The sequence below is a fragment of the Nelumbo nucifera genome, chromosome 6, assembly GCF_055504915.1.
Source record: "Nelumbo nucifera cultivar China Antique chromosome 6, China Antique-T2T, whole genome shotgun sequence".
NCBI lineage: Eukaryota > Viridiplantae > Streptophyta > Magnoliopsida > Proteales > Nelumbonaceae > Nelumbo > Nelumbo nucifera.
The window spans coordinates 15,628,970-15,639,763 of record NC_142654.1 but is presented as its reverse complement, the minus strand read 5'-3'; the positions used below and the strand labels follow the sequence as shown (position 1 = coordinate 15,639,763).

The 10,794-nt window shown below is 39.8% G+C and overlaps 2 pseudogenes; both read left to right on the top strand.

Moving 5' to 3' along the window:
* Positions 1-1,990, top strand: LOC148790621 (NDR1/HIN1-like protein 1 pseudogene; annotated as a pseudogene).
* A 6,228-nt stretch (positions 1,991-8,218) lies between these two features.
* Positions 8,219-9,306, top strand: LOC104590019 (NDR1/HIN1-like protein 1 pseudogene; annotated as a pseudogene).
* Positions 9,307-10,794: the final 1,488 nt, after the last annotated feature.

The window sequence follows — 10,794 nt, the reverse complement described above, 5'->3', positions numbered from 1 at the left end:
GTGATCCAATAAAAACACTGTAATCAAGGAATCATACTCTTGATTCCCGCTCAGACGAGACCACCCTTTATCGGCATCGGATTGATTTATCATCTAAGAGTCTCGTTAAATACTTTACGGTTTTTTTTTTTTATAATTTTTATCGTTCGAAGCAAATTACAAATGTCTCCTTCTTTCCTTCTCTGTATACGGAGTTCTAATTAGCTCACTGCCTCCGAACCCGATCGACTCAGCGCGATTTGCCTGCAAATTAAGACGAAAACGTGCGAACGAAGATGGCGTTGAAGCAGGACTATGGTTGGTCACCAACACCACCAACACAAGTGGAGGAAGCTATTTTCCCGGCGAGTTTTACTGAAAATCACCGTCATGTTGGTTGACAACGGGGAGACCTTGGATAAGGCAGGTCTGGCGGCGACAGATGAACATTGTTTGTTTGAACTCAGTTGGGTACTAAGATAAACTATAATATTATTTTAAAAAAATAGAGAGACATGTGGTGACAGTGTGGGAATCTGGATTCTGGAATAATTTGAAAGAGCTACACTGTAACGGGTTTGATGCTATCCGTCAACTCTCGCTCGAAACAACTGTCTCTCCCGTTTTCTCTATAAATCTTCTAGCCAGAGATATGAACTTCACCAATTAGTTCACTACCTCGAGTCAACTCAGGACGATTTTCGTGCAAATTGAGACGAAAACCGGCTAACAGAAATGTCGAAGGTCTGTAATCATAAACACCACCACCACCTCGGCGACGACGATGACAAATGGTGGAAGAAACTAATTTCCTGGCCTGGAATTCTCATCCTGCTTCTCATCTTCCTCGTTGTACCTTTGTCCATCATCCTCCTTCTAACGTATGTTTTCCTCCGACCCACCCCCGTATTCACACTACGAGAGGCTACGGTGTACCAGTTTAACGTCTCCGGTGGGAGCTTCCTCACCTCCAATCTCCAGGTCGCAATCTCGTCGGGGAATCCCAACAAGATCGGCATCTACTACGACAGCATAGATGTGTACGTGACGTACAGGATTAACCAGCCGATCACCATTCCCATCAGATTGCCGCCCATATTCGAGGACGAAAATGGCGTCCATATCTGGTCTCCGTTCATCTACGGCTCGTCCGTGCCAATTGCGCCTTACGTTGCGGACTCTTTGTGTCAGGATCAGAAAGAGGGGACCGTCTTGATCAAAATCAAGGTCGACGTACATTACAGATGGCATGTGGTTCCTTGGATCATTGGGCACGATCATATCTGCTTTAGTTGTCCGGCATATATCACTTTTGGCAGTCGGAACACCGGTATCCCGGTCGGAGGAGGCTTTAAGTACCAGTTGGTGCAACCTTGCAGCGTCAACACCTGAAGACAAACAACCGCCGTTAGTATTTTCATATCTCTCTCTCTCTCTCTCGCTGACATATACATACATATACTAGACTACTAGAGCACTTAATGCATATTGAGTTGGGCCGGAACATCATCCAAACTCTCCCAGAAGACACGGAGTCCGGCTTCCGTGGACGTTCCGGTCTGGTTCAGTTGTGGCTATATATGAGGCCACAGCCCTAAAATTAGAGCTAGTGGGGCTTAGTTAGTGTCTAACTCAGATTATGTTGCTCCTGTTCATTGATCTTGTTCTTTTACTCTGTGTTCCACATTGTTTAAAAGATATTTTCAGAAGAAAAAAAACATTGTTTATTGCATTGGAAAATTTCCAATGACCATAGTTTCCCAACTGAAATATGATACTCATTTTCACCTTAATATGAATTATTATGATCAACAAATTTTGAAAGTATCGTCTGGCATTTCTTTTTTGAAAGATCTACAGTAGCCCAGATAGCCAAATTACGTATTCAAATACACTATTAGGGCTGTAAATGAACTCCCAAAATCTGATACCCAATCAAAGATCCGACCTGGTTATTCAGGATTTAGATGATCCGTTTATATATACAATCGCCTCGCGCGGTTGCCGATTTAAAACTCAAAACATTTTTAAACCCAAAAATATGAAGCCTAAAATCTTAAAGTTTATCCAAATGCAAGCTTAGGCCCCGTTTGGCACCACTCCTCGGGAGTGATTCTATCTGATGAAGGAAGGTTTGGCCCGATCTCGCAATCACGCCACATGGCAAAAAACAAATAGCTCGGCAGTAAAGCAGCGTACCCAGGGCGTAAACACCAAAGGGAAGAAACCAGCAGTCCGAACTCCCCTCGAGGAGACCGAACTCCCTTCGAGGAGCCCGAACTCCCTACTAAGAGCTCGAACTCCCTACTAAGAGCTCGAATTCCCTACGAGGAGCCCGAACTCTCCCTTAGGCCCCGAGCCACACAAAACAGTGACCCGAACTGGCCCGCCTCATGGCAGTTCGAGACACTCCCCTATCCGAACTCAAGACTTCGCCTCGCACACCGCTCCAACACTTCGCCTCCAGAACGCCAAACTAGACAAACCACACCGTACTTGACACCGAAGGAGTCCGTATCCAAGGGCGGCGCACCTGACTGACTTGGGATCGGACGCTTGACAGCCGCACTTCAACTGCCACCTACCACCGTCACCTGCCACTGCCATCTCCAGTTACAGAAACGGCTCCAACAAAAAGAACAGTGGCAGTTCTGCCCCAACAGAGGTGATGACACCCGAACTGGCAGAAGCACGGAAGTAATCGTACCCGACCTGACAGAAGCCTAGGAGTGAGTGCGCGAGGTGGTTATAAAAGGCTCTCTACCCCCCAAGAATATGGTATGAAAACTTTGTGCTATCTGGTTTTATCTTGCCTTTGAAGGATTCTAACTTAAGCTTCGGAGCCTTTACACCGGGTTCCCCCCGAAGCTTCCTCATCTTCTCCGTTTCAGGTTCCCTGCGATTTAGTTCAGAGGCAAGGTCATTGACAGCTAAGACCAGCCGGATTGCACACCATCGCTATCAATTCTGGTGATTTTTAGAATGAGAATCACGTTTGGTTAGACCGTTTGACTTGACTGGTTCAACCATCCTGGCCAGGTTTTATGGATCTTTTTCATCCATGAACCGTTGACTTGAAAACAAAACCGTTGACCTAGTGATCCATCCAGTTGAATCATTAAATCATTTGATTCAATCAATTGGTCACAACTCACAAGTCAAATACTTACTTTTTTCCGTTTTATTTTATTTTTCTATTTTCATCATTAAGGCAATAGTTCACATTTATTATATTTATTATTACTATAAAAAGCAGTATTCCAATTTTATTTATTTTTGTTTTTTTATTTAATTTATACATCATGTATTAACCCGTTGACCTAGTTTAATTCTATTTCTAGGTCAATTTAAAAAAAAAAAATTGGGCAATCACTTTCTCAACAACTAAACATCAAACAGCTATTCCAATCCAGACAGAGCGAATAAATAAATAAAACAAGCTGCCCATTTAAGAACTTGTATGAATACAAAGAAATAATAAACAAAAAACAAAAGAAGAAACTGTAAATACAATTCCTTAAGGCTCAGTTTGGAAGGAATATAAATACAAATATCTAGAATATAAAACCTTGTCTTTACGTTTTTGTATTTGTACTCTTTCCAAATTAAACCTAAGGCTCAGTTTGGAAGTAGTATAAATGCAAATACGTACAGTATAAATACATACAAAATAATATAAAATATAAAGTTTTTCACTTTACATATTTGCACTTATATTCCTTCCAAATTCAGTCTAAGGCTCAATTTGAAAAGAGTACAAATACAAATATGTATAATATAAATACATACAAAATACAAAGTTTTGCATTCCATATATTTGTATTTGTATTTCTTCCAAACTAAGCCTAAGGCTCAATTTAGAAGGAGTACAGATACAAATGTGTAGAGTGCAAAACCTCATATTTTGTATTATTTTGTAGGTATTTGCACTGGTAATGTTTATATTTGTACTCCTTCCAAATTGAGTCTAAAGAATGAAATAGACACAATAGATAAACAAGCTGTCTAAAGAACGAAATAGACACATGATCAAGAAATAAGGTCCCATTTGGCATGTCTTTTTGTGTGAGTTGCCGGCTTTATAAAAGTCCAGTAGCCTATGTTTTGGTCTTTTCCTATTTGGTTGGAAAAAGATTTAGTCGCCGAAAGTCGTAATCCCGAAAAGATGTAGGAAATCTGTTTTAGGCTATTTTCGAGAACTTCAAATAGAGATTTTGGCCTTTTTTTCAATATGTTTTCCTGTGAATAGATGCACTTTAACCAAATGATCTTTAAACTGCTAAGATCTTAATGCAAAAATTTACATCGTCTTTTAACTATCAAAACTTTTACAAAATCTTTCAAAAAAAAGACTTACCAAACGATCCTTATATTTTTTATAGAAAGGAAAAGGACTTCACTTTTATATTAGGCCAAGATTCACCACATGGGCCAACCATGTCCCTTCAAATTCAAAACCAAGCCATAAGATTGCCATAAGATTCAATCCAGGTTCAGTGTTTGTTTCGTCCATCTTCCCCCACCATTGCTCCTATGAAGGCCCATTCCATCATCTTCTTCTGCTGGGCTATTTTACTCTCACAACCTGACAACCTTATACTATTCTGATCAGAGGGTTGATGTTGGATCCAAGCCTTGGGCCCACGCTAATGGAACCTGGGAAGGGTCCACAACCCGTTATGGGCATCTCATAGTCCCATGTCGATCAAGAGAAGAAAGTTACGCAACATTTAAGCCAAAGTGGGGAGGGATGGGGAAAGGAAGGCGGCCATGAAGTTTCTTGAGGGGCCCACTAAGCCCACAAATCCATAACAGACAGAGTCCTTCCACCAAATGATTAAATTTGGGCTTTAATAAAGGAAACGAAGGCTAGACCAAGACCATAGACCGTAGTCCTTACGACTATTTACGTGGCCATTATTTGAGGAAAGCTCGAGGTTATTTTGGTAAATTGATACTGCTTTTTTGTTAGTTCCAAGTTTCCAAGTATATTCTGGTACCAAAAAAAGGGCGGGAAAAAAAGGAAATAATAAAACAAGAAAAATTCAGGTCAGGTCGGTTTCCGTGGAGGTTATTTTGAAATTCTCATCATGGTAAATGGGTCCCACCAAAGGGAGAAGGAGAGTGACGTGTTGGCCACGATTCTCCATCTAGCCTCTCCCACTGAACCAACGAACGGTCAAAACTCAAAAGCATCATTGCTTTCTCATCTAAGCACGTTTGTTACTTTTGCTTCCATCCAATTAAAAGAGAAGGGCTATCAAATCAAATCCTTACAAAAAGCATTTAAGCTTTTCTCACGCCTTTTTATTTTTTAGCAGATTTTTGAACTGAACGCGTGATTAAGGGTATCTTCGTTATTTCAGTATGGCGATAATCCGATTAATTTGCTGACGAAGACGTGGCCTAGGTGGATCCGTGGATATTCTTGTCAGTGACGGAAATATCCCCACCAACATCTAATGCCTTGGATCTGGTCCCCTCATTTCGGGCCTTGTGTCGTTTGTCTCCAATTTGTCATAGTCAACTATAAGTCATACAAATCCAACGTATAGTATACGCCACGTAGGCCACCCTTTCCAGATTTAAAATTAATTCCTTCCCGCTTTCATAAAACGTGCAAGGGTGGACCTACATGAAATGTTAAGACTTTCAATGGGAGTTAGTAGTAAGTCGGTGCGTGCATTGGACCATGGTTAACCGGTCCACGATTCCGAAGTCTCTTGGAATGCCACCGTTTTACACGCCGGGCTCAATTTATTTTTACTCGGACTACGAGAATTTAAACAGTTTTTTCACCATGATTAAATATAATGCGCTTCACATGAAAAAAACAAATTATTGTCAACTTGTTTCCTAAGGCTGCGTTTGCAAGCGATGTAAATCAATAACGTAAAAGTTCGTATTGATTTGGTTTTGTTTGCATTTGGATGGAGTATAAATGAAAGTAAATGTAGCATTTATGGTTTTTGAATTGTCGTTGACTCAGATGATTAAATTGTTTGGCTCGGGAACCATCTAGGTAACTGGTTCCATTTTACCCTAAATTTGGTCCTTGATAAAAAATCGTTGCGGTAAATGACCTGTTGACCCAGGTCGTCAATTCATTGACCCGTTCAATAGTTTTTGGCCATTTTTTATTTTTATTTATTTATTATTTTTAAATTTTTGTTGTCAGAACTAACTGTTTGTTCGAACTAGATGGTTGAACCATCAACCCAGAAACTGGTGGTCAAAACGATTCCGTTTCCGGGTTGTTTTTTAAAAACCACAGTAAAATTCTACTCCGATTTAGATTTATCAGCATTTGGATAGAGTGGAGTTTTATATTGTGAATCGATGTAAAACCTCATCAGTAAAGTTTTACATTTATTATTGAAGTAAATACTATATTGATAAAATCTATGTAAAATTTTACACTTTTCTCATCATGCTTTTTAAAGTTTAATGGTCACTTCCTCATGGTTCAGTTAGACCTGTTCATGGGCCGGGTGGCCCAACGGGCCGGCCCGGCCCGGCCCGGCCTAGCCCCCGGACGGGCTTGAACAGGAGATTTGGCCCGCGGGCTTAACCTCGGTCCAAAAAGCCCAACCCGTATAAAATTCGAGTTGGGCTCGGGCTTTGCCAAAATAGCTTGGCCCGGCCCGACCTATACTTAAACCTAAGTAAAAACCCTATGTGATGTCCATTTGAATAAATTTTTTGATTTAAGAAGGTTGTTGATTCACTTGTAGGCCCATTGTTCATTTAAATAGGGGAAAAAAACATTTGAATTAAAATAGATAATGTCCATTTGAATAGGGAAAATTTTGAATTTCTTTTATTAGGTTGGGCTTCGGGCTTGGGCTCGGGCTTCGGGCTTTTTATCAGGGCCGGGCTCGGGTCCAAGTTGTAGGCCTGTTGGTCGGGCCGGGCTCGGGCTCGGGCCTAACATTTTTCTGTTAATAAAGAGTAAAAGCCTGGCTCGAGCCCAGCCCGGCCCATGAACAGGTTTAGGTTCAGTGTAGAACGTCATTGATATACTTTTACACCAATTCTAAACACAACCTAAGGAGTCATTTGGCAATTCCTTTCCTATGGATTTTTGTGTTTTTAAGAGTTTGAAACATGGTTTTTAAAACCGACCCAAAGACTGAATCGGTCAGGGGTCCAGTTATCGGGTCGAACAGTCTGACCTTTCAAACCGAATGGTCGACCCATTCTAACAAAAAAATTAAAGAAAAAATAAAAAACAGTCAAAACCATTCAAACGGTTGACCACCTGGATCAATGGTTTGCTTATCAAAATCAACGATTTTTGAAAAAGTTTTGATTTTGGGGAAAATCGAAATCGATCACCTGACTGACCATCCGGTCCGATCCGATTTTGAAAACCATGGTTTGAAAGACCAAAATTCTTCATTTAACAAATGAAAAATAGGAAGATAAAAGTACCTATGCCCTTGAAAACTCATGAAAGTCCAAAAATGGCCAAAAATTTGTAGTCTTAACTTTTATCTTTCTACACATAATATCTTTCATTTAACAATTATATAGATCATGATAGACTAGGATGCTTATCAAATAGTTTATATCTTTAAAAACAAAACCCCAAAATCTCATTATATTTTTTAACCATTTAATCTATTCTAAGATCTTCCTAAAAAGACCCCAAAACTCGTTATATTAGTGATACACAACATGCCAATCATCTCATTGGTAAGATTTACTCATTATTGCAAGGGAGATTTGGGATCGAATTTTAGCTACACTTTGAACTTAGGGTTTATTATTAATCGGATTTACTGACCACAAGGTTTACAATACATTGCCGGTCACACTCATCCCATTGCATATTAAGAATAAGAGTAATGTAAAGTACAACTAATGTTACGGCTGAGTGAACATGAAATTGATTATTATTCATAATATCAGGTAGTTAGTGATCGATTTTTATGTGTTTATAAGCTTTAATGAAAATTAGATTTCCTTTGTTTTTTGTTTTTGGGATGCTTGGAAACACACTACCCGCATTTTGTGCTAGCCCATTTCGTTTTATCAAAATATAATTATTATTGTTTTTCAAAATGTAGATAAGGTAATTCCAAATTTCCAATAACGAAAGGATCGTACTTTATTCCCGCTCAGACGAGACCATTTATCACCGTCAGATTGATTTATCATCTAAGAGTCTCCTTAAATAATTTACAGAGTTTTTATTTTATTTTGTTTATTTTTATCCTTCACTAGAACGGGTTGACGCCTTCCGTCGTCAACCCTCCCTCGAAACAAATGTCTCTTTCTTTCGTTCTTTCTATATATCTGCCGGCACGAGATACGGATTAGTTCATTGCCTCCGATTGATTCAGAGTGATTTTCCTGCAATCTGAGAAAGAAACAGGCGAGCGAAGATGTCGTTGAAACAGGATTGTGGTCACCACCACCATCACAACTGGAAGAAGCTATTTTCCCGGCGAGTATTCGTCGTGATTTTCGTATTCGTCATTGTGATTCTGTTCGCCATCTTCCTTGTATGGGCGATCCTCCGACCCTCCAAGCCCCAGTTCACACTGCAAGACGCTACCGTATACCAGTTAAACATCTCCGACGGGAATTATCTCACCTCAAACTTTCAAGTCACAGTCTCATCGAGGAATCCCAACGGCAATATCGGTATCTACTACGACAGACTCGATGTATACGCGACGTACGGTAATCAGCAGATCACCCTTCCGACTAGATTGCCGCCCACCTACCAGGGTCACAAAGACATCAACGTCTGGTCTCCGTTCGTCTACGGCATGTCTGTGCCGATTGCGCCTTACCTCGCCGCCTCGTTTTATCAGCAGCATAATTTCGGGACCGTCTTCATCAAAATCAAGATTAATGGACACATCAGGTGGAAGGTGGGTACTTGGATCTCCGGGGGCTATCATATCTACATCAACTGTCCGGCTTATATCACCTTTGGCAGTCGGAACACAGGGATTCCCGTCGGAACGGCCTTCAAGTACCAGCTGGTACAATCCTGCGGCGTCGATGTCTGAACTCTCAACTCTGAAGCAAGCAATCGCCGCTAGTAACTTCACTCTCCGCCTCTCTCCTCATGACGCCGTTAGTTGTTTGTTTGTTTTTTTTTTTTCTTCTTTTAAAGTGTGCTTCAGAATGAAATTTCACTCCATGTGATCGCAAAAGAGGTAATTTTGGGTTGTAATTGTACATTTCAATAAAAAGAAAGGCAAGCAAAAGAAGCAAAAATTTCAAGGGTTGTTATATTATTAATCAAATAGAAGAAAATTTCCATTGAAATATTATTAGAAAGAAAATTCCTTTGGCTTTTCTAATCAATTTATGTTGCTGCTCATCGCTCATTTATTACTGTTTCGTTTACAGTGTAAATTTCGTATGCACTGGTCTATATTGGAGAGAGTGCAAATAGGCATAGGTTGAGTGTAAATTTTGGTTTACCTTTGCTTTAGATTTGATCCTCGTTTGTAAGAAGTAGAATACAAGATGAAAGGCTTATTTGTTTGGGGTGAGGTAAAAAACAAGATGATGCAATCCCCACTTTATATGTGAGAATTGAGGCGGGAGGAAACTTTGTATCAGGTAGGAACATAAATTATTGTTGAAAACAAATGGTAATGGTACTCAAGAAAACAAAGAAAAACAAATGGTAGTGGGCTTAGTACAAAGTTTGTCTCCAATTCGGCAATTCAGATTTTGCACTACAATTAAACAAAACCTTAATTTCATAAATGCTGCTTCATGGTTCTACTTTTACTTTTTTTTTTTCTTCTTTCAAGATGTATCACTTTCGCATAGAGGCCCATCAAAACCCTTGTTGATTTTTTCAAATAAAGAGAACTTTTTTTTCTCCACTCCAAGGAGCTACACAAATGGGGCTAGCCCCATCCCCAACCTAGGTGCAGGTAGGATTCGATCCTAGGTCTCCGCTACAACCAGCAGGAGACCTTTCTAATCAACCTGTTGGCATTTTGTTCTTGTAAGGAGAATTTAGGTGGGATTTTTTTTTTTTTTTTTTTTTCTTTTCAAGGGGCTACACAACCATCCCCGAACACATAAACCCCCCTAACCCAGGTAGAAGTGGGATTTCATCTCCAAATCCCTGCAACAACCAGCAGGAAACCTTTTTTTATTCCAAAAATTTACTCCAGGTGGAGGGGCAACCACCTAAGAATTTTATTGATCAGCCATTATCAAAAGGAAATTGAATTACTGGGAGGACGTACCTTTTTTGCCCCAAAACCCAAACAAGAAAATCATTTTCTTCCATACTCAACCCTGCCCAATAGCATTAAAAAAAACAAAACAAAGAAAAATGCACCTGTCTTCATTCATGAAATTCAAGAGATCCCTAGGAAGATCCTGAGAAGAGAGAAACAATCATAGACCTTACCAACCAGCTAATTGGCACCTTGTGACATAGGATAAGTTTGGTGACCCTTTCTTTGTGTTTTATAAGATTTTTCTAAATTACATCCAAATCACTTGGGAATTGGGACATATATTGTCTGCCACACTGTGTATAATGGGCTAGGTAACCAATCATGATCATTTTCTTCCATACTCAACCCTGCTCAAGAGCATTAAAAAAACAAAGCAAAGAAAAATGCACAAATTAGATAAAGGATCTGTCTTCCTTCATGAAATTCAAGAGATCCCTAGGAAGATTCTGAGAAGAGTGAAACAACCATAGACCTTACCAACCAGCTAATTGGCACCTTGTGACATAGGATAAGTTTGGTGACCCTTTCTTTGTGTTTAATAAGATTTTTCTAAATTACATCCAAATCACTTGGGAATTGGGACATA